Genomic DNA, 24,077 nt, shown 5'->3' on the forward strand with positions numbered 1-24,077 from the left:
ATTGCTAATTTTTCAATTCTCCTGCTTCCAAAAAAAAATCCTAATGTCTCTACATTGGCGCCCGAACTGAAACGGTGGGAGATGATGATTTCTCCCCACCCAGGATTTGGTGATTGGGTCACCTAAAAACCCCAGTATTTATATAAGGTATTTATTATCCCAAGGGTAATATATATATAAGGTATTTATTATCCCAGGGAAGTATATAAGGTATTTCTCCCACTTTCTTGGTGTGCCTTCGTGGTGTAGTGGTTCTGAACACTGGGCCGGTATTCCAGAGGTCCGTGGTTCGATTCCTGGCGGAGGCGTTGCTAATTTTTCAATCTCTCTTGTTCCAAAAAATTTTAGTGTCTCTACAAAGTAATAGGGCCAACTCCTTATAAAGCAGTTTTAAAGAAATTATTAGACAGTTATATACAATTTTGAATAAAGTTACACATTTTAGTTTTGCAGTTGATTAATTTTCGACTTTTTTCGTTTCAATTACATCATTTTTCTGTCTGAGATTTTAAACATCAATAAAAATTGAACTAATAGTGTCTACGCATCGTAATTGCAGCAGTTTATTTATTCTTCTTAAAATGCTATCGACCAACTTCTGTTAACATCCATTGACACTTTTAGAGAAACTTTGAAATGCAAGACCAGTTTTTCAGAAAGAAAAGATATTTATATTCTAGAAAATTTAGATTAAAATGATATACTTGAATAGTCATTCTCAAAACATAAGAGTTAAATGAGTTAACAAAACTAATATTTTCTTTCTGTATTGCATACAAAAAATTTACTCAGCCTTCACATAATGCATTGCTGATTGGAAAATGAAAGGCGGAAATTCATAACTTGGGACAAATCTCCCGCGCAACAAAGAGCCCCTTTTCTCAATGAATTCTATTTTATAAGAACATTATGAGACGAAATCTTTGAGTGGAAAATAGGGATAGTGCTTTAGCACCTCTCTCAGACAAAATATTGCTGTGCTAAACCGCCCTGCGAAAGCCGTTATCACATACTTCAGTACAACGCCCGACTCGGCGACTATTCAGCTTTCAGAACTGAGATTTAAGTTTCCGTCCCGTTCAAGAGCTTAAGAAATATATTATCCATCTCGGGTGTTTCTAATAAACGGAAATTTGCGGTGACTTTCTAGTAAATTGGTTCTGCTTTTTTGTTGTTGCTTCTGCTAGATTTCAAACTACTCAGTTAATAAGACCAGTATCCTCTTGTCTAAGTTCTCAGATAAAGGAATGAGTCATTATATACCCAGACACTGTTGTCATCTAAACTATTTTTTTTACACAAACGCTTTCACGCAGCCTGCATTTGAGACATTTTCATGTCTGATATTCATGCTGCAGGAAAAATTTGTGATTCTAATCTTTTTAGCACCAAAGGTGACATTATTTTCAGTCCTCACTTTTCTATCCGGACAACTAAAAGGATTTTGCCATCAGAAATGTTATCTCCATGTATTATTTTTTAAAAAAATAATATAGGGAATATAAAAAATGTAACCAACACTTAACACTCTATCTATAATTCTAAAGACATACTGTTTTTATATATTTTATAATACTGCTGTTAAATCAAGTGAAAAGATAAGTGAGAAGAAAGTTTAATAATAAAGTTAAAAATAGAAAAAAAAATGTTCTGTTTATCATCTTGAGAAGAAAACTGAAAATGATATGATGAACTGAGAAAAGATTGAAAAAATACAGAAAAAGGTATGACAGAACTTAACACTGTTTTAAGGATATTAAAAAAACCTCAGTGCTTTTAAAAATTCTGGGATTTTACTCTTGAATTTTATGTGTTGTAAGAGCAAAGAAAGTGATATTTAACAATAAAAATAAAAAGACAAAAATTGTATTAGGAGGAATGATTCCACGAGCAGTTTCTTAAATTGAAACAACATAAAAACCTTAACAAACCCTCTGGTGCGAAGTCAAAACTAAGTTATTTCAGATTTTTTTAACGATCTGCTGAGAAAGTTTCCAGTAATAATTAAATTGCTAATTTGTATATCTTTATGGGTTTATAATTACCTAATGGAAGAAATTGTTTAACGTAAAATGAAGGGGATCTTAATTTTTTTTAAAATAGACGATGTTTTTCTTTTAATAGTTTTAAACTAATATTTTATTAAATATGAGTTACAATAACACGCCAAATAACGATTAAGTATACAGGAGTTAAAGCAACAAGAATCATTATAATATTTTTTAATTTCCGGGACTGGTTTCAAAAATTTAAATATAGAACTTTCTCCTTCAGTCGCTGAAGTACAAATGACGGAAGTGAAGCCAGACTCATGCGATAAGAATCAGAGGAAGGAACTCAAGCTACTGAAGCCATCTATTGAAGAAAACTGAAAGCAATGATGAAATACTTTCCTTAAAAGCTAACAGTCAAGATAGATTGAAATTAGGATCATTTACTAGAACTGAAATAATTTTATGAATTCGGAAAGCCCATAGAATGTCTAACTCGCCAACGAGAGAATTTTTTGAATAGTTTTGGCTACAGAAAATATAAAAATGGGATTTTCTGCCCAACAATGCTTGCCAACAGAGAATTTATGTGCTTCTTTTTTTCCTAACATGCGCCTCATGTTCCTTAACTCGAAAATTTAAGGCTCTGTTAATCTGACCTATGTAAAAGAAGAAACGAAGAAATTAAACGAAGCTAACTTTTGTTTAGTCGAATAACACGGTTTGAAATGTGGTGGAAGGCAAACAGATGAAGGTTTACAATAAAACGTAATACTGAAATTGAATGTGTTGTATGTGACCAAACTGTTGGGGAACGAAAAGGACTAGGATGTTTCAAGTTCAGATGTGAACTGAGTAATAGGATCAATGGAATCCATTATTACCGTCAAAATGTATGTTAAAGGTATCGTCAACGTAGTGGAACTACACAGGAAAGTTTAAAATTTCAAATAATTTGTATTCGTAATCATGCATGTAGATATCAGCAAGAATAGAACTAAGAGGGCTTCCCATGGCTAATCTGTCAGACTGGTTGTAATACTTATTTTGAAAAACAAAATGTGTTTATTTCAAACAGATTTTCGATACATAAGAAATGAAATTCTCGAAATCTCGTTTCTAGATATTTAACCGAAACATTGGTGAATAATGAGTTTACTTCAAAAGAAACCATAATGAAATATCTAGAAGAAATACTTTTTAATTTATTTATAAACTTTATTGAATTTTGTAAGGTGTAAGTGCTATTAACTAACAAAGCCTACAGTCCAAAAACTAAATATTTGAATAACAAGTACGAGGCAGTGACTAAATTTTATTCAGTATGTCAGAATGTAATACCACTTATCTGAATTTGCGATATAGCATATAATCTAGAACAATTCACTACAGATCTAATATTATTACCCAAGCGGTTTATAGATTCTCATCTCAACATATCCAAAAGCACTCTTACGAGCTTATAAGAACCGACATTTTTTTCTTTCCATCGATTAACTATAATACTGCGCGTATAAACTCCTAAGGTATATACAGGATTCCTTGCCAGTGTGGTTTGATTTACACTGGTCAAACTATGACAGCCTAAAATTTCCCGGCGAAGAGCATGAGGCATATTTTAGGAAAAACCGAAACACATAAATCCTCTGTTGGTGAGGGCTGTTGGTCAGAAAATCACATTTTTCATTTTTTCAGTAGCTAAAATTATTTAAAATCATCTTCCATCGGCGAATTAGGTTTTCTAGAAACGTTTCACTTTCATAAAAGTATTTCAGTTCTAATTAATGACCCATTTTCAATCTGTCTTTTCCCTCAGCTTTTAAGGAAATTATTCCATCGTTGTTTTCTGTTTTCTTTAATAGATGGCACCATTAACTTGACTTCCTTCCTCTAATTCTTATCGTTTAGCGGTTTTCCCCATGTGTGTATATGAGCCAATTCCCTTAGAATGCCCTTCCCTTAGGCAAATAGACCTCGAGTGTTTTGCCATAACTGAGTAGTATGCCGATTCTTGTTTCTTTAATTCCTCCAAATATAATTATTACTTTATTAGTTATACATATAGTTATGTCATTTATATTTGCAACAAAAATGGTTTTAGAAACCTTTGATTGCAAAGATAAAAACGCATGAATGTTTAATTGGCTCTCACATATAAAACTCATTCATATATTAAGTAGTAAGTAGATTAATCACAGGCGCAGGGCCTTTCTGTTGGCATAATGATAGGGGTAGCTAGCTGCCATTGACTTGTCCTGGACGCGAATCTCGAAGAATATATAGATGTTTATATAAGTATAGTATATCTGGAGCTGTTCTTCATTTAAAGTACTGGAAATCATCTCGAGAGGTTGATGGTAGGGAAAAGAAGAGCTGGGAGACCTTCGGATCCCTCTCGAAGGGGGATTTTCTTTCTAAACTGCGGGGTAGCCAGACAGTTTTGTATCGTTATCTATAAGATGCATAGGGTCTAAGTCAACGATAGGTGCAAGCCTTGCCTTTTGGCCAAGATAAATTTCTTGAAGTTAATCTAGCCATGATGATTAGAAACAAAATTCTGGAGGAAAATAACAGCATTAATTACTTATACGTAGAATAAATAATTAATGAATTTTTAGCGTGAAAGAAAAATATTCATATATTAAATATAGTATAAAAATAAAAAAAAATATTTAATAACATTATGATGCTTAATAACATTATGATATGGATCTTATTTTTGGAATTATTGCTGCGATTCCTCACTCGATGTTAGTCAAAATACGCAAAGGAAATTCACGTAAAAATCTCAGTGATTAGCATTAAGCCATCCATTAATTTCTTAAGTAATATAAACCTTTATGACCTATTCAAGTTTGAGGAAGAACATGCCATTCACGTATGTAATCCGAATAATAGTTCAATGATGGTCAAATGTGTGGACACTTTTTAAAATTGTATGTTTTTATAATTTGTATATGCTTTCAAACAATTAAATGTTTCATAAAATGCAAATATTTATGGATCATTTGAAAGCTGACTGAATAAAAAATAACAGAATTCAAATACCATAAAAAATTAATATTGTTGCGTGCGTTGATGTCGTAACAGATTGAATGCATAAGTCCGATAATACGTTAATAAAACTTATTCTTATCAAAAGAAATACATCAAAACGCTGGAATTTTCTTCAGAGATATTCGAACAAGTGTTTACAATACCACGCAGTATAATCAGTATTTATACTTTAAACTACTGAAAACGTTAAAATACAATGCAATGCAAAGCGTATCTAAAGAGAAAGCTAAATCAGAAATCTCAGTTCACGCGGATCTAAACTACTCGCAATGAAAGTAACTAAGCAACTGAACTCAGAGTTTGATACTTTTTGATACTTTGATACTTTTTGATATGCCTGTTTCAGCAGGAATTATATCACGCAATTACAGGCACCTCAAATAACCCCGGTTAGGGGAGACATAACATACAGTGCTTCGCAAGGAACTCAGACGCTCTGTCTCCGGTCTTTTATAGTTTTCAACCGGTCACGAGATTTTCTAGCAATTTCTGCTTCTCGAAATTACTGGAAAGCAATAAAAGAATAGAATTACGGTTACAGCTAACATAGTGACAATTACATTTATTCAATTTCAATACAAATTACTCAATCTCAAATGCATGTGCCCCTGTATTTTTACTTTTCGGGCATAGCTTTCTCTTAAAATTTGTCTCGGGCTGCAATGCACGGGGAAATACAAAAATTTTAATTATAAGTCTACTAAAATTAGCCATCTAAATACAAAATTCGTAACAATATCATAAACAATGCAATCACGTTGAATACATACAATATTCTAAGAGGATTATAGTTTTGAAGTTTAAATTAATTACTTATCTTATTATTTTGCCTATACTATCACTTTTACTTTTGTTGGCTCTCATCAAGATGGAAAGTAGTTGATGTCTCTGAGAACAGTGCTCTTAAATTTAGGACAGAACAGTTGACCGGGTCAATACTATTTTCACCGAGTTTAAAAATTTAATATTTGAATCGAATTTGCTGTCCATGTTTGCTCGCGTGAGGTGAGGGCATAAGACAAAATTTATAGGCAAATATTGTTTTGTGAATGTCCTTTTCATTTTAAATCGTATGCGTTCCAGTAAGCAGCGGGAGTCTTATGTTATTACAGGAGCTTTATAAATTATTTTTTTAAGCGGAGTAAAACGGTTTATTTTTAACCTTCTTCTGTGCCCGGTGTGATTTCACTAGAAGGCTATGACAGACAGACAAGTCACTTGACTGTCTACACAAAGTCAGAGATAATATTTAAAATAGACACTGTGCAAGATGACATGATATATTTTAGTACATTCAGTATTTAGTAGGGAAGCCTTTATTATTGATTACAGGAGCACAACGATGTTTCATTGAGCTGACAACTACTTACAACTTTTCTTTTGTTATTGCATGATTCCAGTATGCGGTTATATGCTACAGATTATTATTCTACAGATTTTCTTAGTATTTTAAGTATTTAACCTACTCCTCCCATATTTAATCTCGATACAATCAGAATGTTGTTCTTTTCCTACTCTACACTTCTAATATTCTCGTCAAACATTTCAAAATACAAGTATCTTACTCTCATGGCACAAAATAGTTTGCTTCCATCCATCATCTGTCCAATGAATATGTTCTTTTGTCCTCCGAATCCTTTAGTGGAGCTTCTGTACATTACGAAGTGTTTTTGTTTCTTGGAAGTCTGCCTCTAAGTCCAAAATGTGATAACATTTTTCTTGTTGTTCTTCTATTCACAAGAGATTAAAATTCACTCATGTCATTTATGATGACTTCAGAGGAAATCCTTCTGTCATAGGAGCAAATTATTCTTATCCTTCTGTCATCGACATGTTTTGAACAATTTTTCTTTCCTTTTCTCATTTTGCTCTTTACCCGTATTGTTTCCTTATAACGTAAATAAAACTTATGTGAAAAATCCATGATTTTTATTGCGTATCTCTTATGATATCCCAGGTGTTCTCCATAAGTCTAGATTCTAACTGGGAGGCCAAATAACTGAACATTGTTTCTTCATTTTTGATTCCACTAATTTGAAATTGGACCTCTGCTTGAGAAAACCACATCTCAGGTCTTTCTACCCAAAATGGAGGAATTTTTGTTTCGGCATTCGGCTGGAAAGTTTTATCATCTTCCATGGCAAAACAAAATATCATCATATATCGTCCGACTCACCAAATTATTGCGTGTCTTTTAAATAAAACTAGCATATATGTTACGGTGAAACACCGAAATCTGGAGAATGTCGACTTTCCCCGGTGAATGTCAACATTCACATAGTCTCTTGGTGTATGTCCGAAATATTTTCCAAATACTCTTATTTCTGACTTACACCGGTCAATGTCGACACTCACTATGTACTAATGGTGAATGTTGAACATATAACAATATTATATTTTCTTCTCCGTAATTCAGTCGCGAATAAACGCACTTGAAACTTGAAATAAGAACTTAAGAACATGAGAACCTAAAACACACAATACATTCAAAATGAGAAAGGAAAATAATAGAAGTTAAAAACTTACTTAATTATACAGTACGTTCTAAATGAGAAAATAAAATAACAGTAATAAAAAACTTATTAAATTATGTGATTCAAATCTTATTTATTGCAACAACTTAAACTAAATGGCACTTTATGACCTCTCTTTTCGACTTTCACCAGAGCATATCTGTGATTGTCGACAAACACCGGTGAGGGTCCGAATATACAAGAATGTAGTGAAATTTTCGGTCTTTCGCCAACGTATTTGGTGAATGTTGATATTCTCCGGTGAAATTCGACCAGCTCTAATTCTTTATTTTTTCAAAAAAAAAAGAAAAGCTTTTAAAATGTTTAGCTCATGAACTCGTGAAGTAAAAATATAAATACAAGCCGTCATCTGGCGGTACTTACTTTAACTATTACCGTTTCCAACAGTTTACTCTGGATACCTCAAGTGTTTTCCATATTCCTTTTTTTGTTATATCAGCAGATGAATAAGCAAATTTATGTTTACCTTACAAAGGATTAAACTTTAAAAAGTGAGTTAAATTTTAATTAATGATAATTTTAAACTCTTTCTTAGCAGTACTACATGTATATTATTTACCTTTAAGACGTTCATTATATGAACCCTATCGAAGCTGCTAGATCCTGGAGGGTGATACAAAAATCTGGAAATATTTTTCCGCTTATAAAACTATTCCAGGAACCGAACCTAAATTTTGCTACCTGCTGCAGAGTATAAACATTATGGCCGCCATTTTGAATCTTATTACAGATTTTCAATGTGACACATAGATTCATGCTAGAATATTCTCAAAATCACAATTACATAGCTAGGTTCTGCTATTTTTATTCGTCAGCAAAATAATAATCAATAAAACTAATGTAAATAAGCTGTTGATTTTTTGCTAATTATGCACTGAATGTTTTTCAGCATGTGACCGATTCCCTGTGGAAGACCTGAGAAAGTTTCCGATTGAGTAAGATCGATTCCTGCAACGGATTACAGTTGAGAAACGTGTTCTGACACTTTTAAATTACCTCATGTTAAATCTACAGTACATAAAATTTAAACTTACCTCATCTCTAAAATTACAGAGTAATATTTAAGTCTATAATGTTTCTAATAAGAACAACGAGTAACCAATTTTGAGTGTCGTTGTAAAATACCGTTGTATGGCATAATGACTTGAGCTCTTTGTTACATGGGGAATTCCAAATGAATGTTCTGCAGTTTTCCAAGGAATACAATACTATATTAAAACTGTTTTCCAGTGAATCTCTTGTCTAGTCGACAAACAAAAGTGTTATGTGTTTTGGTAGTTTTGTCTCAAATCATGTTTCTGTTAAAGTAAGAAATTACGCAGAAATTTTGTATTTTTCTTACGCATACTATGAGTACCAACATTTCTCTTAAGATATTCTTCTACAGGCGGTTATTTTCTCATGCAGAAAGTTCATGGAGTTATAGGCTTTCCTTAAAAAATACTAATTTTTCTCTTCTAAAATATATAGAAAGTTAAGTTAATATCGCATAATATTTGGGATCCCTCCAGCACAGTTTTTTTTCTTATATATTAGAAAGAAACATACATGGTTAAGCTATCTCTCTCTCTCTCTATCTATCTATCTATCTAGCTAGCTATGCATATATAAATATATATACAGGGTGATTATAATTAGAGTTGCAATTTCGAAATCCTTTAACTTTAAAAAAAACCAGTCAGAATGACTTGTTTTACCAGAACAATCGTGAAGCAATGGAATTTTGTTTTGGCAAAGGTAAAACATAGTTCCAAAATTTGCTGATAGATGGCGCTGTCAGGGTCCACATTGCTGTTGCGGACGTAAGCACATTGTTAAGACCTGACATGCTCACAGTAGACATAGCTGTGATAAAAATGCAGAACACTAGTGGGGCACATAATGCTTTTCCTGAATCCTTCATCGTGACTCTGACAAAGACGTATCGCGCTCTGCTCATGAAGCTTTTCTCTCAGAACTGTGACTGTGCATTAAGAGCTATCAAGAAGTTCTGAACATTGAAAGACATAAAATCCGGCCCAGCGACCATTATGGCTTCCGGAAAATGATAGATTAATTCGAAGAGAACAGTTCATTTGACGTGAAAGGAGGTAGAGCGCAAGTGGCGGCATTGGAAGATGTGGCCACAACGCTATAAGAACAAAAGAACAGTGATGCAGGAATCAACAACTTAGCTGTACATATGCACCTGCCCTAGTATAAATACTGCTTCGCTAATAACTAATACTAATTACGTTATTAAGAATAACTTAACTTCTCCTACCTTGCAAAGCCTCTGCGCCGCTATGCTCAATTGTTCCTTTACCTGAAACCCGTGTACATAAAAATTATTGTTGCTAAATATGATCTAGAACTACCTTCTCTACAAAGAAATAATTTAATATGTGTAAAAATAAAGATGGGGATTCTTCAAATTCAATCATGTTAGCATTGTCTCCAGGTCTTCACCCTCAGCCATTACGACTGCCGGAAGTTAAACTAGGCAGTTTTTCAAAAACCGCATTAAAATATCAAATATATATGTAAGCTATAACAAAATACAATGGCTCCTAAGAAACGATTGGCGACCTCAAAATTAGCTACACTCTAGAACAAAAAAAATCCACGCACCAAGAAGGAGTTGTCCGATGAAGATAAAAATTGGTGGATAGGGGCAGTATGTACAGAATATAAAATGATTAAAATTTCAGACTAGTTGAATGATTTATTACAGAGTTACATAGCGACAAACGAACGAGCTCAATAAGCTCTTGACCCACCTCTAGCCTAGACGCAAGCAGCTACACGGCGTGGCATAGACTGAAATAGCTCCCGGATGATCTCATGCAGTATTTCTTGCCAAATTTGCTCCAATTATCGGGCTAGGTCATCAGCATTCCCTGGTAGATGCAGTTGCCTTAACATCATATTCCAGACATGCTCAATGGGTGGAAGGAAGTGTTTGGCAAGCTGTAAGACAGTTCATAGAAACACGTGCCGTATGTGGTCTGGCATTATCTTGCTGAAAAATAACGCCAGGGAACTGCAAAAGGAACAGTAGCAAAACAGGTCTCAGAATGCCGTCGACTTACCGCTGTGCTGTAAGTGTGCCTCTAATGACGACCAAAGGGGTCCGGCTATCAAGAAAAACGATACCTCAGACCATAATCCCTAGTTGAGAGCTTCTGTGGCGTGCAATAGTAGGATCGGCACGCTGCTCTGGGTGTCTCCAGACACTTCTTGGATGATGGTCACGAAACAGTTGGAAGCGGGATTCGTTGCTAAAGACTATATGTGCCCAGTCAGCATCATTCCTACCTGATCGAGCCAAGGACCACTGTAATATGGCTCGAGACTGTGTAGACGCAAGTGGCAGGTGGCGTAACGGTCGGTACAAGCGTAGATTTCGCTCTGTCAGCCATCTGTGAATGGTCATGGTGGACATTCGTGTGCGGGTCGCACGTCTTATGGTTGATAGCGATGAATCAGGCACTGTGACAGCTGATCTCACATTCACTCTGTTCTCCCAATCTTTTTCTGCTTTAAGTCGACCGCTACCATCATGACGCTGAAATCTGCCATTGTCCACCCATTCTTGGCAGCATCTTCTAATCGCTGCATCGCTTCGACTCATATGACGAGCGATTCTCCGATTTGCCCAACCTGCCTTTTTCAATCAAATGATACGACCTCTTTCAAACTCTGACAATTGAGCTCGAATCCTGCGGCGAGGCATTTTCTCAGTCGTTGAAAGGCATTTTAAAATTGCGATGCAACAGAAATTTTTAACAACAGTTCAAGAAGAGCTTCATATAAACATCTGCTGGATGCACAGTTCCGATGAGCTGGAGATCGCACTATTCATTCATTGGATACCAAATTTTAATGATTTGCATATTTGGTCAAAGCATCTATACATACGAAATTTCAAAGCAATCGAATGATTCCTTTTTGATGCGTTGATTTTGTTTTTTTGTTTTTTTTTTATAGAGTGTATTCTAAATTTGGTGTTTTCCCACCTAAGTTCATCTGTTCTCCCAAATTCAAGATCTTTCCAAGTTACATAACAACCTAAAATTTGTCAATCACAGCTTATCTATACTTTATGCACCTACTTGGTATAAATACTGCTCACTAGCAACTACGTCATTTCTTTCTCTAACATCTGCCATGCAAACATCTCTGCGTTGCTTATGCTTTCCTGTCTAAGATATTTATGCCGCACTTTTAAAACCAATGTAGATAAAATTTATCGTATTTAACTATGATTGGATAAATGTCTACCAAGATGATTTGATATTTGTGAAATTAAAGGTTGGTGATTCGTGAAAATCCAGTTTTGTTATCCTCCTCATCCTGCCTTTCGCCCTCAGCCACTACTACTTTCGAATGCTAAAAGTACCAGTTTCGTCTACTCACTTAAAGCATCATATATAAATATTGTTACGGGATGTACAGGCGCGGTAAGATGGCTTCCCCGCAAAGCAGTTTTAGGGTTGCCATAAAATGGCAAGGGAAGGCCGGGTCACCACATTTGACGAGAAATCGTCCATTTGGCGACAAAATTGGCGATATGCCATGGACGGATGGAGAACCTTCTGGAATGAATTCTTACCGGTTTAGTCCAGAGTGTTCTCGAGCACAAGCCGAAAGCTATATAAACCCTGCTGATCCTCAGTCAGTTAGTGTGTGTACCTCGTCTAGAGTATGAGTTAGTTAGTATCGAGATGGTGTCTCGTCTAGCGAGTCAATCCCTGCGGAGTCGATCGAGTTGACAGCCGGGCAGCGAATGCCGAGTGGGTCGTCGAGTGCACCGAAGGAGTCTGTTAGTGTATCGCGGTTAGTGTTGAGCTCCGGGAACGACTGAACCGAAGAGTCGGGAGCTGTGCTCGTGTGTCGTCGAGTGCACCACGAGTTGTAGCGTGGAGAGTCTCGAGAGTACGTGGAGTTCCGAGAACGACCAAGCAGAGTCGGGAGCTGTACTCCAGAAAGCAGAGTCGGGTGCTTTGCAGGAAGCTCTCTCCACCGTTATTGCCTGACAGTGTGAAGACTGTGTCGCTGATTGTTCCAGCGTGTTTATAATAGATCTTCGACGACTGTAAAAAATGTTATTGGAGCTGTCCTGATTAATATTGGTTAAATAAAGTGTGTTTCGATACTTCATCAAGTGTCGTCGTTATTCACTCCAAATCTACGAACCCCGTACGAACGTGAAGGAAGAAAATAACGTAACAACTGGTGTCAGAATATATATACTTCATAAGCTTTCATGTTCGTTTTTCCTAAGTTATATATTAATATGTATTTGTAAACTCTTTGTCAGAGGAGTGATAATATTTTATTTTTATTTGTTTATTTATTTTCTGTGCGTGCGTATGTGTGTGAATGAATTTTGAAGTAAAATGGCATTTTCAAAACAAATTTCATTTTTGTACTTTAAAAAAATACTCCTTTTTTATCCCTTTTAAAAAGAAATAAATGTGTCAGTTTCTAAATATTTAAATTTAAATTGAGCAATAATCCGTGCAATATAGAAAAAGAATCCAAAAAAAAAAAAACTTTCTAGCTGTAATATAGCCACATAAAGTATAGAGGTTTTCAAATAAAAAAGAATTAAAAATCATAATATTGCAGAAGAAAGCTCAGAAAATAATTATTTATAACAAAAATATGACTCGGTAAACGTTGCTAGAATAAAAAGAAAAAGAAGTCAGCTAATGCTCACTTCTTTTAATTTCAATTTTTTCACTCAGCATTAACGTACACTATGCTTGATATGAATGTTATTTAGTCAGCATAATTCCTGATATTTATGATAGCAAAATAGTATACAAACTATTAATTGTGGAAGATAATTATTTTTTGGTAACTTGTTCCTTAGAGACGATATTTTATAACACAGCATATATTAAGTACCAAAACACTGTACTATATGAAGCTGCCTCTATCCCATTCACTCTAAATTAAATATATAAATAATAACAGATTTAGCATGACTGTAAGCAACCTCGTGTTTTTTGTATTCACGAAAATCTTTCGTTTCTGCTATTTCTTTATAGCTTCAAAGAGGTGCTGACATTTTCACGCAACAAATGTGTGGCTGAGGATAAATGAGGTAGATACTGTCTACTGTTGCTGAAGTTAGAAAAAATATTTTTACTGTTTTCTTGGAAAAGCCTAAATTTTTATGGCCTTCGCATGATTCAAAAATAGTAATATTTTTAATTTATTTTAAAGCAAAACATCACTTGCCTTTGTTCCAAATTTACGTAAGCAAATATATCACGTTATGCTTAAAGCAACAAGCACAGAAAGTTCCTTCTTAAAAATAATAACCTGGTCTGAATAATTTTTACGAAAGAAGAGTCACGGTTGTTGAAATGATGATTTTCTACTTTTGATCATTCAAAAGCACTGCATAGAGAACAATATTTTTTACTTGTTTATCACGTTCATATGTTTGGATGAAATGGCTTGACTAATTTTGTACAAAATTTACATTTGATTTTTTTTTTTTTAATCCTGCCAGTTAGAAGTTTAGGTTATTTGAAAATGGCGAAATACACCAAGACTATCGGTCTAAGAGAACGGAAGCCTTCGTCGAGGATTTTCCAAAGGAAACGTTTTCCTGTTCATGGAATACATGGGAGGAAACACAAAAACTAACCAAGCAGCCAGCCCGTTAACCTGTAATAGAGCCCCGGTCAAACCCCAGTATTCAGCGGTCTTAATTTCTCGGTCATGGATGCATCCGTAAGTCAAAAGGAAAGAAGGATCATGGCATTTAAATACGTAACCTTTCTCTCTCTCCCCTCCCCCTTTTTTTTAATATTTGATAGCAACTTTAGCTATCATCGCGACAGAATGTCTGTTGATGAATGTCCCAGCGACAACTGTGCTGCTAAAGCTTGTAAAGTTTTACCTTCTTTGGGAACATATAATGGTGAACTCTAAAAAAACTGCAGAAGAATAATCCTTTTGTCTTAAACTGCAGACAGACAAAGTTAGAAGAAGTGTGTAAATAGCCCTTTTATACAAACCAAAAATTAAGAAAGACCCCAACTTGGGTTTACACAAGCCAAGAACTTCTGGCTTAACAGAAATACGTAACATTGAACAAATTCATATGTGGTAGATTAGCCTCCTAAACGGTTTACAGAATAACTGAACGCGCAAGAAGGGCTCTGAATTGTAAATCTCCTGCGAAACAAGTTAAATGGCTAGAAGCACCAAACGCCACAGAATCAAATTGCTAATAATCATAGGCACAACGTGGCCTGCAACAGGCAGACACGTTCTAAGAATAACTTCAGAAATTCTTGCTTAAATAGCACTTCTTTCTACCTTAATCCGAATAAACGCTAGCTATCTCATTTACATTCTGACATGAAAGGTGTGGGTGAAAAGAGAGGGATAGGAAATTACTATTAGTTGCAACTTAAAATTAACTATTAGTTAACAGTAAATACATAAACCTCACAAGCTGATAATCAACTTCTCATTACTTCTTCTTCAGCTTTAGGACTACGAGTTTTCTTTCTTGCATTTAAACTATACTGTGAGAGGATATGCCTTTACACTTCATGTCTTCTCTTTTGGGACAGAACATGTCGCAAGCGTATCGGTGAGGGCTGGCCATCTGCATCCCGACAGTTTTTATTTTAGACGAATACTATTGCAAATTCTGGATTTCAGCTGGGTCTTGAACCTACTTCAACCTTCTATAAGAACGATCGAGTTAGCCTATAAAATCCAATGATGGTCATCGTAATTTCTGTTTCATGATCAGAATGTCAACGTTTCTATTTATACTTGAATCAAGGGGTGCTTTTCGAATTGAAATCAAGGGGGGCTTTTCGAATACGTATAACCTCATTTGGAAGTTTAACTGCTAACATGCAGAACCCAAATGTTAGTCAAAAAATCGTTAACAGATATAATTACATAATAAAATCAAGGTCACTTAGATTTTGGGAAACCTGTAAGGGTATTAATCAGTAGCAATAGTATGCATATAAACGAACACTTTAAACTTATAAATAAATTTTCGATACTACTTTGCATTTTTAGTCACATTGACTGTATTAGGTAATAACTATAACGCAAACTCATAGGAAGCAATTACATAGAATGGTTGTAATAAAATGTCGAAGAAGATTCTAATAGCTCAATTCTTTCATATTTATAATCTCCAACAAATAGTAAATTACGTTTGATGGCATTTTATTTACAATATAAATACTTTGAGAAGATTTATTTATTACATCCGCATTGAACTTTAATTTCAGTTAAAATATGGGCACACTGACTGCATTTGTGTTATGTGAAAAGTATGGAATTCATTTTAAAATCATTGGAAAAGAGTCTTTATCAATTTATCAAAGTTTTTATTTATCGGTTTTCTATACGGTAAGCTTTGTACGAGTTCTTTCTTCCACACAACATAGAATTTACCTAAATGCGAATTTACTTTTAAGAGTGTTTTATAGTTACTTCAGCATTCAAAATAATATTTTTAGAAAACCATGTATTTAAATTCTTGCTGAAGAATATAGCATGCATAAAATACTATTTCAAATACAAAATATTTCGAAATATATTTCAGAAATTGCGTATTACTTTGTTCCGAGCACAGTAAACTTTCTCAGAATTCACCCAATTATGGCTAGGCGTATGAATATTTGATATTTTTGAATAGGCAAAAATCTAAAGAAAAACAATCGTACTCTATAACATAGTTTCAAAAATCTGAATTTTTGAAAAGTCTGCCAAGAAATTCATTTTTCCTTTCTTAAAATCCACTAGAAAAGTCTCTGAAAGTTTTATAGTACCCCAGACAGTCTAATGTTAATAAAAAGCACATACAGATTCAACACTTTGACTGCCGAATCGCCCGTTTTCGGGTGACGGCAAAAATTCTGATCAGGCTGCGTCATCCGTATTCGGGTGACAGTTCTTTGAATATATACGAGGTAAAGGTAGGTATTTGAAAACAAAATATTGTTGATTGTTGAAAGAAAGAAACGAAAACGATTGTAGCTAAATCCATTCTATTCACTAAACTGAATTGTGCTTTCTTCGGTATCAACATGTTTTCCTTCCTAAAAAACCAATTCTTGTAAAATATGATTATGCTATATACATCACATTTATTATCACTGCATTCATCAGTATTCGAGTCAGAATCTGGTGTAATTGTGTTTATAATTATCCTGAAAAACTCTGAAAAAAATCCTTCCTGAAAAATCATGGCATTTCGTCATCACTATTATTCGTTTCTCCTTCGCTGCTATATGATTCACTTAATTACTCTTTCGTTTTTCTTTTAGACATTGCAAAAAGTTGGAGCAACAGTTTTAGCACCAAAAGAAAGTCACTTAACCATTTGTCACTTAAACATTTTAGATATTTAACTAATGCATGTCCCAAAATGTCTCGTTCTAGACGTTCTAAACTCCTACGATCGGTAACAATTGACGCATGGTATAGCAGCGTTCGTGATCTAAAGGAGATTTTGTTATAAACTTGCGTGACACTCAACGTGTTAACTAGTGCAGAACTTTATCCTTAGACAACTTAAGCAGAACCTCAAATGTGCAGTTAGAATATCTTATACTATTTAAAGCAAATAATTATATCTTCTATTCAAATCGTTTGATACCCATACTGCTATAAAAGAAATAAAGATAATACTATAACGGTTATGCACTTTTAATCAATGATTCCAATGTTATAGTAATATCTGTTTAAGGTATATGCTCCCCCTCCCCTTGGCGCTTGCGTTCGTATTGCAGCTAGAAGCTCATTAGACTAGGAATAGAAAGGTCTTTAGTTTGAATACGGTTAAGAATATCGTTGATTTTTTATGTTTCCTGCTACAAAATAAACTTAATTGTTCTACAAGTGGTGCCTGAATTAAAATTTGGTAGACGCTAATTAGTCACTACCGAGATTTGGCGACAGTGACACAGCCTGCTATAACTGGATAATAAATGGAGGTCCGGAGCTTGAATCCCGGCGAGCATATCGCTGATTTTTCATGTTACCTTATAAAGTATTTCTTCCGCCTTCTCGATGCTTTCGTGGTGTGGTGGTCTGCACACTGGGCGCGTATTCCAGATGTCCTCGGTTCGATTCCCGGCGAAGGCGTTGCTAATTTTTCATCTTGTCTGCTTCCAAAAAAATCCTAATGTATCTAAGGTGGCGCCTGAACTCAAAGGGTGTGGGATGATGAATTTCCTCACCCAAGATTGGGTCTCCTAAAAATCCCAGTCGCCCTTTAAAAGAGGGAGTATCTAAAGTATTTCTCCCGCCTTCTTGTCATGCCTTCCTGGTGTGGTGGTCTGCACGCTGGCCACGTATTCTAGAGTCTGTGTTTCGATTCCCGGCGAAGGCGTTTGCTTATTTTCCATCTTTCCTGCTTCGAAATAACCTAATGTCTCTACAACCTGCTTTTATAAATATCTAATATCTCTCCAGCTGTAATTTACCTGTTTATCAATTTACATATTTTTCTCTTCAGTATGCAAATGCTGAGATTAATTTAGTCATGCAGTTTCAGTACAACTTCTTTCGTATTATTTAATTGGCTATGAGTGTATTAAGTTGATTGGAAAGGGGAATGTGGCACAAATTGGAAGTATCGTTTATTACTAACAACTAGCTGGTTTAAACAATTCATATTTCTAGCCTAGTGAGTTTCTTTTAATTGCTCTGGTAAATATATCTATTTCATCTACTGTTAATATATTTACCTCTTTGAAGAAGCCCTACTGCAGATAAACTGTATTTAACGCTTATGATGCTATTTGCTTTCGTGGGAACAGTTAGCAGAAAAAATAGTTTTACTCAGTCTTTTAACATTTTAAGTTAAATGCTAAAAAAGTTACTATTACTACCTTTGTAATACTCACTTACATATTGAGAGCCCGATTTCATTCCGAGTGCACACATAATTTCTGTAACATTACAGATTACCGATGCAAATTTACTTCCGAGCTTTAACGAACTTTTTTTTGAATTATAGCTTCTGAAATTTCTGGCACGGAGAGACGTTTAACTGCTCGCGGACAACAACGAGTTTTGCAGGCAGTATTTAGCAAATGCGAAGTAAAAAACGCGAAATACAAACTCCAGGAGTTGTATCGAGGACGTTATCAGAAGCAGACATTTATAGGTAACCAATATCCATTGTTCTCGTCTCTGAGCAGCCCCAAAATACAGAACGATTTCAATAATTCGCCTGGCTGATTTGTAACGATATCGATAACGTCTGGATGTGCGGCCTAGATTCATTTTCACGATGATTCCGTGTCTAGCTTGATAACTGAAATTTCTGGCTCTCGAAACGCTGATAAGAGAGCGTTGTTTTCTTTTTAAATATAGGAGGACATAAATGCTTTCCTATCGTCTAGTTAATAATTGCATAAGTTTAAGTGAAATCCTTAAGTACTTCCTTGTCTGTAGTCTGTCTGCAAATATAATGTCGCGGTGTTTCATTATTAGGTTCAATGATTTTTTTTAATAAATAAAACAAAACTGAAGCAAAATGGCTCTAAAAAGTTTATTATCTTTGATATTCATTACGAAACTAAGCGAATATTCTACTTACGAATCATTTCTTTTCTTTTTTTTTTTCTTTTTTTTCCGTTGTATTCCTTCGATTTAAGCTGCATGTCACTGCAAACGGGAACACATATTTCTTTTTCTTCCTTTAATCCTGCAAGTGGAGATAATCTTAATTGAATGTGAAGTCTTAATGACATTACCTTTAAGTGCTTGTGATTTACTAGCAATAACGAGTATTTGATATATGGAAACATTTAAAATGTAAGCAAATTAGATAAGTAAAATGCCACATAGTTGAAATTTGTTCCCTTCCTTGACAAAAATGAAATACTTTTCCTCCATAAAATTAACATACATTTAACTTGCAGGTCTACATTTACTTTTCAGTGTCACTGAAAAGTAAAAGTAAAAAGTAGGAGTACATATGAAAATGTTATTTAATATTTCATTTCGTTTCACAAATTTTGCCCAAAAAAATTATAAAAATTTTTAAATCACAAGGATGAAGGAAACTGTATGAATTCGAACAAACAAACGAAATTATGAATTTTTTAACTGCAACAGGGACTTACAATTCATCTCATAATAATGACTTTTTTAAGTAAACCCATGCTCATAAGGCATTTATACACCAAGTATTTAGTTTACTTAAAGCTGTACATGTTTTTGCATTATTAATATAATTGCTAATACATTATAGCTATAATCCAGCGGCTGAATAGATACGACTTTTAAGTTGGAGTATTTCGTTCTAGACTCCATCTCTGACAGCTTAAAAGTTGATATCATAGATTTTTTGTGCTTTTTATGACGTTTCTGAAAATGCATGCAAGCTTTCATTTGCAAAGTCTGTTGGCATTCTTTCTAAAGTAGATATCTTTTTAGTATTTCCCTTATCACACTACTCACCTTTTTACATTGCGTGTGTTTTGTTATCAATTAATGAATGCCAAATGCAAAAGGGTTTTGCTTATGAACATTATCTGAAAATTTAAACAAAGCCGAATATATTTCACACAAACGCTCGTTTCAAAACAACTGAATTTCCGTGAAAACATGAGATTCTTAAATATGAATAAGGAAGTTTTTTGCCCTTTCAAAAATAACCCCTTTATTCTTGAACTTTATATTCTCATCATGAAAAATTCATCACGGACTACAAAACATGCTTTAATTCTATATAGTTTAAACCCGAAATTAACTCTTTGAAAAAGGAAAAATCTCTGAAACCCCCTTAACGCTTTTAAAGAACTTCGCAAAAATAAACTCATTGCGCATTATAAGTGTGTAATTTAGTCTGCAGTCGATACAAAATTTCATATGCTGCACAAAATCATTTCTTTGCATAATAAATTAGATAATATTTAAATATTTTAATAGGAAATGTGTTTGAAAAAAAGAATTGTAAAAAAAAAAAATAATAATAATGTTCTTGCAGAATACATACTTGTTAAGAAAATATTTATTATACGCATTTTGTAAAGAAAAAACTTTAATTTTAAAGCTGCATTCATGTTTGATTCAGTAATTTGAGGTTAAGACTCCGACTACCGAAAAAAATAAACAAGACTCACCAGTCGAGTTCATATGTTAAAAATATTTAGGATTAAAGAATATAAAACAATCACTTACTTATATAATAACTATGCGCATTATTGTTATTGTCTTGTTTATGTGTTTTATGGAAGAATGACTGCCAGAGCCTCAAGGAGGTTGGACTTCTACTTCCACCCCAGTTTTGAGCGAAAGCACCCTGAAGGGTGGTCCGAGCTTTCCCCAACCTTCTCCTTTACCACCCAAACCACATGAGAGGATTTTCGGCTCACCATATATTTAGAATGCCCCAGACATTATACATTTACAAACATACATGCCTTCTCGGGGACTCGAACCCGGGCCCTTCGGTACGGCAGTCAGCGTCGTAAACCACTATCCCGGTTGGCCGGTACAAAACAGTCCTTTCTGTGTTGATCTACGGTATTATAATAAAATATTTCCCTTTTAGTCAAAAAAAATTGGGACATAAATTTACAATTTTAGAAACTATCGTTCGAAGTAATACCGGAATCAGTAATTGGGTCTTGACAAAAGGTTTCTTACATGTATCCACTCTGGACATTCACTAGACATACATTCACTTCAGATATTTAGCAATATTTTCCTTTATGCTATATTTTTTTGGAAACAGCAATGCTTTAGTTTGGGATAATTCAATAGCGTTCAGCTAAATCTTTTTATATAACGTTAACTCTTATTGATATATTGCACCAATGAAACTAGATACAGTACAACTCCAAATATCCGAATCGCTTTCAGAATTTAAGAAAAAATTTAAGACGGAAACGTACTGCGATTCGCAAAATAATGACTACAATTCGCAAATAATGTCCTGTCTACGCGCGCTGTTGTCCTTTCTTCCGCGCAGCTATTGTCTGTCTACGAGAAGAATAGCCTCCGCCACAGTGTCTGGCGAGTGGCGGTGTAGGAGCAGCGTGAACATTATTGGAATGTTGAGTTTCCGTTTCCTAGTGCAGTTCTATTATTGGCTACAGTACTGTTATCCGTAGCCAGGTGGTCGGCCCAGCCCACCAGTTACTGTTCGTTTTGATTACTAGTCAGTCAGTGTGGCGTTGACCTGCTGCAGTACTGGGATGGTACTATTGTCTGTCTACGAGAAGAATAGCCCCGCCACAGCGTCTGGCGAGTGGCGGGGTAGGAGCAGCGTGAACATTATTGGGATGTTGAGTTTCCGTTTCCTAGTGCAGTTCTATTATTGACTACAGTACTGTTATCCGTAGCCAGGTGGTCGGCCCAGCGCACCAGATACTGTTCGTTTTGATTACTAGTCAGTCAGTGTGGCGTTGACCTGCTACAGTACTGGGATGGTACTCTTTCGCGTCGGTGCGTTGTTTTGTTTGTGATTGCGTTTCGTTTTTCAGCAGCGCTTCTAAAAGAAAACGCGTTGTTTTATCCTTAGCTGATTAACTAAAAATTATAAAGCAATCAGATAAAGAAGTAACGGGTAAACAGTTAGCTGAGATGTACGGTGTTGAAGGATCAAAGATTTCAGACATTAAAAGGAGCAAATGGCGTGTGATTCGCCAGACCCTGGATTTCAAATTGTAAATGATGATGAACGCATTGAAAGTGTGAGAGAAGAAAGTGTCGAGGAAGAAGATGACCTTAATGTCGAAGTTGAAGCAGACACAATGAAGCGTTTGCCGGCCTTGAAACTGCGCTGAAGTGGATGGAGTGGAAGCCCGAATGTTACCACGTGCAACTTCTCGTTGTCAAACGGATGCGCGACTTGGCTGCCCGAAAACCGATGAAGACAGTCAAACAGCTTACTTAGACCGAGATTTTCAGCAAGCAATGACTTTCAGCACTTGCAAGTACTGTACAATACGCTATATAACATGTACGTAAAAATGTTGCCTTTTCATTTTAATTAATTAAAAACCTCCTTTTCTTTAAAGAGAGTTTGTTTCTCCCATTTTCAACAAACAGTAATTAATTAAAATGTACATAAACACGTTCTTCGGGAAAAATCCAATTATCTGAATTTTTGATTAGCCGAATGGGGTCCGGTCCCAATTGATTCTGATAATTGGAGTTCTATTGTACTTGAAATCATCTCCGTAATGGAGATTTATTTAACAGATTGTTGTTTTTACATGCATATGCACAAGTTTGTACAAGTTAAATTTATTTAATTTAAAGTTTATTTCTCGCCTTACGCAGAATGAAGTAGCGAAACAATTTGGTTTATAAACGTTTGAAATGACTGATTCTTTTCACTGGTGTTATTTTTAACCATTATTTCGGTTAAGTGATGTTAAGTTGATCAAGATTTTACTATAGCTCAGTTTAGTTTGATTTGGTTTAGTTCAGGGGTTCTCAGCCAGTGGTACGCAAGAGAAAAATAGGTGGTACTCAAAGAAGCAAAATATTTTTAAATATTAAATTCAAAAATTAAAACCCCGACATTCTGATTGAGTTTTTTATCTAATACTCGTAAATTTATGCGATCTGAGCTTTGTTCAAGAGTGGTGGTGGTAGTAGTACTTTGTGGTGGTGGTACTAAAGGTTTTCAATTTTGGTTTAGATGGTAAGCGTTAGTCAAAAGGTTGAAATCCGCTGGTTTAGTTTATTATGGCAAAGCACACCAGGACTATCTGCCTAAAGGAAGGGATGCCTTCACGGAGGACTTTCTTAGGGTAACTTGCTCGTATATACTTTACACATAGGGTAAACAACGAAAACGTCCCTGCAGCCAGTCCGTTCGCTTGGATTCGAAACCAGGCCGAAACTACCAGTGTTCAGCGATTTTACTGCTCGGACGCTGGTAGGCCTACTATAGTTCCGAAAAAATAACAGTTTTGTCTTTGTAACTCCAAATCAAATAGGAGATTTTTCCTTAAATTATTTTAAATGCTACGATAGTCATTGATAATGGAGGCAATACTATGTTAAAATTAATAATTAAGCTCAGTGTTTTAAATTTTATAGCAGAAACTAGTCTTATATATATTCAGATTATTTATGACTGGAAAACAATACGCACGAACATATGCTTGAATCTATAAAACTAATTATTAAATACCTTTAATAATTGCATCTTTGACGTGTGTCGTACTCTCATTCGTGAAAACATAGAACAACTTTCTTGATGATTCGTTATTTAATATCCGGAACTCTTTGAAAAATCTTTCAAGATACGAATACTGAGTAGGAATTTACTATGCGCTGATAGTGCGAGTTTCAATCGATTGTCATTCTGCATGAATTGACTTTTCAAACCTATTTAAACTTCTTGGATGTAATTTATTTTTAAGTAGTTCTCATTTAATAGTTACCTGTTTTTCAGTACTGCTAAACATATAATCGAAATGAATTGGGATTAAGCCGTAATAAGCGGCGAAATCATATTTATTTAAAAAGAAAGTAA

General features: G+C 34.8%; 1 long non-coding RNA gene across 1 annotated transcript in view; it reads right to left on the bottom strand.

Moving 5' to 3' along the window:
• The window catches only part of LOC146993008 (uncharacterized), a 581,887-nt gene extending 562,629 nt beyond the window's left edge, over positions 1-19,258 (bottom strand). The window contains exon 1 of the long non-coding RNA XR_015038847.1: positions 19,173-19,258. This is a non-coding gene — a long non-coding RNA (uncharacterized LOC146993008). The remainder of the gene's footprint in view (positions 1-19,172) is intronic.
• Positions 19,259-24,077: the final 4,819 nt, after the last annotated feature.

This window comes from Stegodyphus dumicola, chromosome X2, assembly GCF_044657685.1.
Source record: "Stegodyphus dumicola isolate Sdum_Otavi_A_Nest chromosome X2, ASM4465768v1".
Taxonomy (NCBI): Eukaryota; Metazoa; Arthropoda; class Arachnida; order Araneae; family Eresidae; genus Stegodyphus; species Stegodyphus dumicola.